Consider the following 9462-nt stretch of genomic DNA (forward strand, 5'->3'; position numbering starts at 1 on the left):
GTTCGATCCCCAATGAGGGAGCTGACCCACATGGTGCAGCAGACCTCTCCGGTCTCACCCACTGCAGTGTGTTTCAGTAGGTCCGCCTGTTCTGCTCCCCACTCTGTCTCTGGTGAATCCTCTCACCACCACCCCCACAGCTCTGGCCTGTAACCCAGTTCTTATATACATAAATAAATAAATCTTAAAAAAAAAAGACTCATCATTTTCGCCATTTATCCTTTGATGATCACACTAAAATTACAGCTAGATGTTAATCTAGCCAATCTCTGAGCCCAAGCCGTTTTTCCAAGGGCAAGACTCCAAGGGCCATTAGTCAAAGGGAAGGATGGACCAGTAGGAAGTGTGCCAGCAAGGACCACTGCAACAGCCAGTTAAAGGTACCGGCCTGGAAAATATCTGGGGACGAAAGGGTTAAGTCAGGGTCACACTATCCCCTGTTATACACACCCAGTAGATCAACAGCACTACAGCAGTATTCAAAATAATATTTTAAATGCTGCTGTCACCTTGAAATGAGTGCCACAGCATTAGGGATCCTGCAGATAAAAATGTCTGCGGAGTCCTTCTTTGCACTGGTGGAATGATTCGCCATTCACCCAGGAAGCCTTACGCAGGGAGGTGCAGCTTCGGAACAGCAGAGCTACAAACACACCACGTGGCTGCAGTCCCACGCGGCCACGAACATGGTGAGAGAGGATGAGAAAGGAGCAACAGAAGAAAGTGTAGCTCTAGCCCGCCAACATCAACTGCCAAGAAAGGAAGACCTAAGCGCCAGCCGGTAACATGACGGGTTTCAAAAGCCTCCTTCAAAGGGTTAACCCAGAACACGCAGGAAGTTTCGAACCATTAGTTACACCATGAGATACATTCACCCTGGCAAGGCCAGGCGAAGCCAGGCAGACAGATGAAAATCCTATTAGTCTGCTCCCCTCCACGGGTGCATTCTGCTGGCATCTGTTCAACTCCGAGTCTATATTGGTCCGTGATTTGTTTAGCCTTTGGATTAAAGAGAATGGAAGCTCTACGTGAGCAGGAAACAGGACACTCATCAGAAGCCGGGATCTGTCGCCTTTCCCTTCCAGCACTTCTAGCGTCGTATATCAACAGGTCCGAGAGAAGTCAACATTTCAGGACAATCGGGTCAGAAGTGATATTCTTAGCACCACTTAACACGATTTGGATCCACCGGAAACACCTCTGCTGTCACAGGGCCTCCTGGCCCCTGCGTCTCCCACCTGGAGTCTCCCCATCCACGTGCTGTCGCCACATTTTACTTCCCATTTGAAACACCACACCCCGAGTAAGCAGCAAGCAGTAGCCGAGTCAGGGGTCTGTGTGCGTGTCCATTGTGAAAGATCAAGAAAGAAACTCTTATCCAAAAAGCACAGGCTTCCCAGACTTGAGTCAGTCTAGAAGCATTTCTTCTACTCTTGGCTCTTCATTGCTGCCCACCTCCCCCAAGGCATCAACCACCACCACCACCATCAGCACCACCATCATCATCAATCGCCATCATCACCATCACCATCATCATCATCATCTAGGTGGGGGGAAGGGGCGGAAAATAAAAACACACAAGAGACCTACATTGTGATCAGTCAAGTTTCAGGATCTCTTGCGTTTCCTACCTGAATTGCAATCTGGTGCTCAATCGTTTTGTACGCAGAGTAATGTGTGCTCCCGGACTGAAAATGGAGCTGTAGAAAGAAACCAAATCAAAGCGTTCTGCTTATGTCACAAACTACAAGGAAACATCTTAAGCAGTTTATGAATAGCAGACAACCCTTCCTAGATGGAGCTGCAGTCTTGGCATTCAATCAAGACCTGTGTATTTTTATGTGTTGCTATGGGCAAGATGATCATAATCATCTAAGGAAACGGTTTTTTATTTTTTAAAAAAAAAGCGCCTATTGAATAAGCAACAAGGGTGGGGGAGGGGCGAGGAGTGAGAATCAATGACATGAAAAGGAAGACGGGTGCCCATTAAGACATAAAGGAAGCCAGTGTGCTGGGCAGGATGCTGCAGAAAAATTAACTGTGTGCTGCAAAAGTCATCAGCGTTGCGACAGGGAGGCAGGAGGGAAGGACCGGAGGAGGTGACGAGAAGCAATAAGGCTGCCAACAGGTACAGGCCCCCGCCCCCTTCCTAATAGCTGGGCTCTTGCTCTCGAATGCAATTCTATTTTGGGGAAAACACATGTGTCAGGCAGAATCAGGGGCCACCCGATTACTTATACATTCTTGCAAGATGACTAAGCTGTCTGTCCCGGGACATTGCGCATTCTAGGAGCCCACACTTCCCCAAAGAGGGAGCCAGCCATCGCCAGGCGCTCCGACTTCCCTAAGCACCACCAATTTGATGGCCCCTGCAATTACAGTGTGTCACCAGATCACTCGGTCTGTCCAGAGCAAAAGGTGGAAGTCTCTCCCTGGCCTTGCCTTCTAAAGCCACCCACCCAGAAAGTGGGGTGCTGTCCCCAGATTCCTCACCAAATTCTCCTTTCCCAAATGACATGTGGGAAAGCAAACTTCACCTGCCGGTGTTCACAATGCATACAATCTTCACTCAGGGAGTCTCAACCAGACCCAAAAATGTGCGTTATTTGCCATCTCTGAACAAACAGCACCTGAAAAAACTCACTGGTCCAGCAGAAATCGCTGCCCATCCCTCTGACAGCAAGAGGTAAATCAGGTACATTTCCAAGCACAGGTCTACCTTGTGACAAGCTATGGCTTGCTATCACTCGGCTACAACCGCTCTTAAAAACACTCTGTATCGCTGTACCCAAGTGTATCCCAGGCTGCCACTGACTTTTTGATCCAATTATTCCCGAGTTTGCCCCCTACAAGAAAAATCATTCTGTTCACAGAGGTTTTTAAAAACATAAATCCACCTAAGAACTTTTCAACCGACTCAAAAGAAACACAAAACAATAACCATCTATTTTTTAAATGTGGAAATCCATATTGCTCACAGGCTAAGGCGGTTACGCATTTTTAGGACAAAGTGGGAGCTGAGATCATTTTCTCTGCCCCCAACAGTTCCTAGACATATTATAAGTTAGCGTGTCCCAAAACACAGTATTTATACAAGTTAAAAGACGGGTAAAAAATACTAACATGTGTAAAGCAGCCTAAGGAAGCTCACTGCCTACGACTGCAGGGTAAACACTGAGGGACTGAAGACGTGACCCCACGGAGCCCCCACATTCACAGAAGCAACTTGCTGAAAAAGAGATGAATTCGCCGCCTACACCCCCACCCTCTTTGTCAAAACTGCCAGTCAGAAAGCGGAGATCGCACTAATTACTGTGACAATTCTCCATCATGTTAAAACAACTTTTGTGCTCAGGACAGGTTTCTCTGCGAGTTTGAAATTCTTGGCCGAAGCTCTCCTGGCTGGGGGGGGGGGGGGGGGCCAGTTCTCCTACATGGAGAAGGCAACACTAAACACTTGTCCCCCTTTGCAGCCCAGTTTTATTCTCCGCTTTTTTTTTTCTAACTGCCTGATTCAGAGCTTAATGGAAACTTGTCCAAGCTTTTCTTCCCACAAAGCCTGCGGAGCCCTAGGCAATCCGCACTCTGGGTAACCACGGGAATCTCAGATTGTCAATTAAAATTGAATGGACACCTGAAAACTAAGTACAGGTCGTGGAAAAAAAAAAGTCATATAATCACAGTCTTATGAATAAATTAATGAAACTGTGGCTAATCCAAATTCAATTTTCACTTGTCCGGTTCCATTCTTAATCCTCGCACTCATCACCACCAAACAACATACCCTGGAGAGAATGTTGCAATTAAAACAGTCAAAATGCAGCTGTAAGGTCCTTAAGAACCCAGTAGGACAAAGTTAATTTAACCTTCAGACATGCAACACACCCCTCCTTCTAACACCTCCAGGCAATGCAGCCCCCCTTCTTAGGTGTCCAGCCACACGGGCTAACATGGACCAGCTCATAAATACACACAGCACAAGGAGCTCCAATCAGACTCTCACTCCCAGCCGGGAACCCCTGTGCTAGAGAGATTTTGGGCTAAACTTCCCCAGCTACCGCCAGGGAGACTTACAATTTTCTTGTTTCTCCTTTGGTTTCCACCCCCTCTTTTCTCAAATACTCTTTTCTAAAACACCTTTTAACTGCTTTTTCCTTCCCTGTAAAACACAAAGATGCCTTGTTCGTTATAGTCTAGCTTTTTAAGACAAAGATAAAATATAAGATCCCAGGAAAGACTTGGCATTCTAATCAGGAACAATAATTTATTTATATCTCTATAAAGAGCTGTAAGGACGGCGGGAACGGGGGATGGGTAGGTCCTTTGTTTGGGGGAAGATGGGGGGAGGTGGAGCCCCAAGGAGCTATGGATGCCTCACCTCCGAAGCGCCAAGCTCCCAAATGCTCCCAAATGCTCGGGTCACCAGCCACAGTCACTTTCCTGCCTACACGCTGAGCAGGAAATACAGTGGCCCCTAATACAGTGCCCGCCTCCCTGGGGTGGCCTGCACAGTCAACAAGTGAGAACATTCGCCAAGGTACTTTTCATTTCTTCCTGTGAAACAGTCAACAAACCTTCCCTTCCCACGTGTATGCGCTGACAGCAGACGGCAGCCAAGCCCACCCATTCTAACAGCCCCAGGTGACACGGTCTTCACGTGTCCAAAGAAAGGTGTGAAGATGTGGCCACACTCAGCACAGATCCGCACAATTTTCCTGCAGCTGAAAAACCACCAGCAGCTGATTAACCACTTCCCCTCTGATTATCGTACCTTGATTTCTCTCACCTTATTTCTGATCACTGCTACTGGCCCTAAATTTGACATCAAATATAAGACATTAGAAATATCCAGAGATGGGAAAGGGAAACAATTCAACTGTAGGAAGCTCTCATTCTCCAAGGCAACAATAAACCCTGGAAAGAAAGCCCATCTTGGTTTTTCCAGCACTAAGTGAATGTCCAGAGTGATAAAGATTAATTTTGTATGCCTTTTCAGTGCACTAAATGGAGAAGTGAGCATTTGCTGTATTTTCAGTTTTATGAATCACCTGCCTTTCTCTTGCATGCAAAAAGGAAAACCCAAATAAGTTTCCTAAAAGGCATTGGTTTGGGAAGGGGAGGAGTTTCACTTTCTTTGCTCCGCTAGAGCCACCACCAGGAGCCACAGGCAATTTAACTTCCATGTCTTTACTTAAAAGACAGAATCCCTTTTTTTTTTTAAGCTCAGGCTTTTTCTTAGCACACTGGACGTTTCTTAGGACAGAGATAGCACCCCTGTTCCAAAGCTGAAACCGCTTACAGTTCATGGGAAGGCTCTGGGTCTTACCTGCTCCCCTAAAAAGTGCCAGGAGGGCCTCATTCGCCCCAGGGAAGGCAAAACCAGCACTGACCCCATAGGCACCAGGTCTAAACATTCCTGCAAAGATCCAGACCCATAACATCTGTAACATCCTAAAACAGCAACTTAACAAAGGCATCCCCCCCCTTTTCATTTCCTGGCATTCTCCTTCAGAAATTCTGCTACAACAAAACGCATATGCCTTCAGAAGCAAGAACAATCTCTCCCACTGTCTCCGTGTTCCATCAAATGTCTATTTACCCTCATTAATTTTTTCTTTTCTTTTCCTCAACCTGAAACCATCAGCCATGAGTCAGAGAACGATCATTAACTTTTACAGCTTCCATACACATCCACCTACTCACATTTGGGGAAAGAAGTATTGGCTTGCAACATTGCCTGAGACCAAAATCCTCTAAGAAGGAAAAAAATAAGAAAGAAAAAAATTGCTTGGAGAAAGTTGCATCTAAAGGTCTATAGAAGGATGCAACAGACACTGTTATTTCCACTTTGGGCTACAATCTGTTGCCCAAAATAAAAATAAAAAATGAAGTTGAACTTGGTGATAAGCATTTCTGGGTTGATTTTTCAGGAAAAATTAACGATTTCCTTTAACCATTCAAAACATAAAGTCCTTCGACTGTGGAGGAGGGGAGAACTAAAGTCAATCAAGTTTCAGGCTCTGGTGCAAAATGCACTTCTTGCATATAAAAACAGTGCGCTGAAGCGCTGAGACATGTTCCTAACACAGCATTTTTCATTAAAAGTTGCTACACTAACACTCTTAAAATGATGCCACATCATTGCTCCACTTAGCAGTCACAGCCTGCAACTCCTAACGAATTAATTTGCATTAATGTGGGTTTCATGTGTCCTTCCGCGGGGATGCCATTGTGATTCAAGCTTCATAAAACTGACATGGCAATAACATGCTGCCTTTTATTTCACTCTCCAAAACAAACCAACCCACCCAAAGACCCACACAAATCCTCTCGATTTCTTAAGCATTTTACTAATATATTTAGTGCATCATAATTGGCCCAGCAAGCAGGAACCTAGTTATCTTCTCCGTAAATATTTATAGCATCACTCTTCCCCATTCATTCTGCATTTTCTTAGAGAATATCACTGTAGCCTACATCTGCAATTCATTGACTTTACAATTTACCACATGTTGGGATGGGAGAGGTCTTAGCTCCATTTGAATCACTACACAAATATGCAAGTGATTTATCGGTTTCAAACTGAAGACTGCAAGAGAAGGACTCCACTTTTCCTGAACATTACTTCTTCTGGCAGACCATGAACAATTACAGTTCGTACTAATTAAGCTCTGTAAATGTGCTGTGCCCTGCTAATGCCTACCAGGCCTCAAATTTATTTTCATGATGCCAAACTTTAGCGAGCCTCTTTAACTCCTTCAGGGCCGATGCCACCAAGAGCCGTTCCTTTGCTTATTGGCCAGACTGGGGCTACTTGACGACCAAAAAAAAAAAAGAATAAACCCTAACAGGCTGAATTACCAGTCCAGAATCAGATGTGCCTAAGGAAGAAAAACCTATCCTGGGAAAACTAAGGACACAGGACTGATAACCCGTTCAAAGATCCCACAGCCCCATCTTTGTAATGAGCTGTTAAGGGATTCATAACTGTCCCTGAGGGCTAGTAAATTTCTGCATTCCATTGATTAGAAAATAAAACCTTTCAGCCTGGGTCTTTAAGTTTGGGTTGAACAGAGAAGATGCAGCCAGAAATGAGAGAGCCATGCCACTCACAGTGGCACAGTGACCCACACCCCTCAGAATCCTACTTCCCCTTCACCAAGTGCTCAGTTTGTGACATAACACACACACAACCAGAACAGCCCACTTTTAACAATATAAAAGAATAGTGGGCAAGACAGCTGGTTTCCCTCATGCGTGGGGGTCTCCACCACGGATGTCCCACCCCCGGAACCTCACACAATAACTGATATGAAATCCCGATCTGCTGCTTGACATGGAACTTTGGCCAAGGGGGGGAGGGTGAGGGGGGCAGTGTTTGCTGAGTAAAGCAATCTCACCTTTAACAACACCTCTGCCATGCCTCCACCTCTCAAGAAACTTCCCGTCCTGGATTTCAGGCAAGCCAAACCCACCAACACCACATTTTTGTCCTATCTTCTACTTTTCAAAGCCAAATCTTTTTTTCTGCCTCCCTGGCCGCTTCTCTGGACCTCTCCCCCAGAACATCAGTGTGTGTTTCCCAAATGAGTGACCTTTCCCTCCCCAAGGTAAACCTGGACATTTTTTCTCCTCCTCCATTCATCTCTATCAATCGGCCCTCCTACCCCACACCTCACTTTTAACAATCTCTAGTTAACTAATGTCCTGTTCAATGAGTGTTTTCCCTTCTAGCTGGAGGGAAACATCTTAGAAATAAAAAAGCAGTCTGGAGATCAGGTTTCTTAAGCATTCTGGGAAATATGCACAATAGCAGCAATAATCACCCCCCCACACCACCACCAAAAAATAAAGTAAGAAAAGGGGGACAACGAGAGGGAAAAGATACAAACACCTAGAGCAACTTTTCCTTGGGGGGGGAGCCTCCCTGTAGCTCCCCACCCCACTAATTTCCATCCCTAAACGTGCTCTTTATAAAAAGTGTGTCACAATAGTCTGGAGTACAGACCGGGTGGGTGGGGGGTTGGGAGACGAGGGGAAGAGGGTCTTCTGGGGGGGGCTCCTATTGTAGGGGTAGGGGTCAAAGCCAGCATGATGGGCTTCCCCACCCCACCCCCATCTCGGCTTATAATTAGTGAGAGAAATTTGAGCTACTGCCAATGTCTGTGGACCTTGAATATTATAAGGCCAACGTGGCGTCAAATATCTTAACATTCATAAGTGTTATGGGCTGTAAATAAAGCCTGCGATTTATGGGCCGGTGGGGCTTGCCAGCAGAAGACTGGGGCACATTTCTTTCAGCAGACCTGTCGAGGTGCAAGTTTGCCTTTGGTTGTAAAATTAACCATTTCCTTCACAAATGTGCTCAATTATAAGTCAGCGCTGGAGATTTACTTACAGGGTTGCCAAGATTCACTCCCAGAAAAAACTCGGGCGCCCACATCACACACCCCTTCAGAAAAGAGAGCCTCGAGAATCTGACTGACCGACCCCTCCGATTCAAAACTTCTGAATTGTGTCACCTCGAAACAGTTGTAAATGTGGTTCAAGATATTATCTAACTCGACTTACCAAGACTAAAGAGCTTATACCTCGCCTACTTCCTTGGAAAGTGCTTATTTATTTGGCAACTCCACAGTTTGGGAGGGGGGGTACAGAAAAGGAGTAAATCACTCCCTGTCTGAAGTCTGGTCCCTTCCCCCAATCTGTCATCTACTTCCTGTGTCACAGGAGAGCATTTGCTAAATCCAGGTTGTCTCATACTTAACTGCCAATAAACCAGCTTCCACATAACTTCCAGACAGCTGGGGAAAAGGTCCTCGGAGTTTTAGTCATGGTCCAGAAACACGCGTCTACACAAAAATTTGCAGCTGTCCTTTCTCTGCAGTGCATTTTTAATGTGATTCGGGGGGCCCCTGTTGTGAAACATCTGACAAAATGTAAAATCCTCTTAGATACCTTTGCATTGACCCACTGTGCATGTGTAAGAGAAGCTGCACCGGCCTCTCCTCACCACGGAATCCAGCCACTCTGCTTCCACACAGGCACCTCGTGGGATGTAAGGAGGCATTGAAAACCTGGAAAGACTTCTACTGTAATCTTTAAAAGCACAGCCTCTGGTGCAACTATTAAAATGCGAGTTTTCTAAAGCAAATATTTTTTTAATGGCGTGCACTACTGCTGCTATCGGGCGCTGCTAACAGAACAGCATTCTTGATCTGCCAGCCCCCGGAAACCTTCCTGTAACTTTTTCACAGCTTGCTAAGAAACAGAAAGCTGACCAGCTTCCAGCAGTGACTCTAAATGAAATCCGTATCATAAAATTAAAATCAAGGTGGAAAACTCCAAATCTTTTCTCAATCAGATAGGGGGCATCCATGAAAGCTGCTTCCCTTCCACAGTCCAAAGTTTCCAAAAACACTTCTTCCAGATAAGCACTTTCGGCTCCCAACTGCCTACTAG

At 45.7% G+C, this 9462-nt stretch overlaps 1 protein-coding gene across 1 annotated transcript in view; it reads right to left on the bottom strand.

Moving 5' to 3' along the window:
• TCF7L2 (transcription factor 7-like 2 (T-cell specific, HMG-box)) overlaps positions 1 to 1681 on the bottom strand; it is a 172975-nt gene extending 171294 nt beyond the window's left edge. Inside the window, exon 1 of the mRNA XM_012723799.1 lies at positions 1632 to 1681. The gene's annotated coding sequence lies outside the window, so the exon portion shown is untranslated. The remainder of the gene's footprint in view (positions 1 to 1631) is intronic.
• Positions 1682 to 9462: the final 7781 nt, after the last annotated feature.

Source organism: Condylura cristata, unplaced genomic scaffold (assembly GCF_000260355.1).
Source record: "Condylura cristata isolate star-nosed mole 26May11 unplaced genomic scaffold, ConCri1.0 scaffold00011, whole genome shotgun sequence".
NCBI lineage: Eukaryota > Metazoa > Chordata > Mammalia > Eulipotyphla > Talpidae > Condylura > Condylura cristata.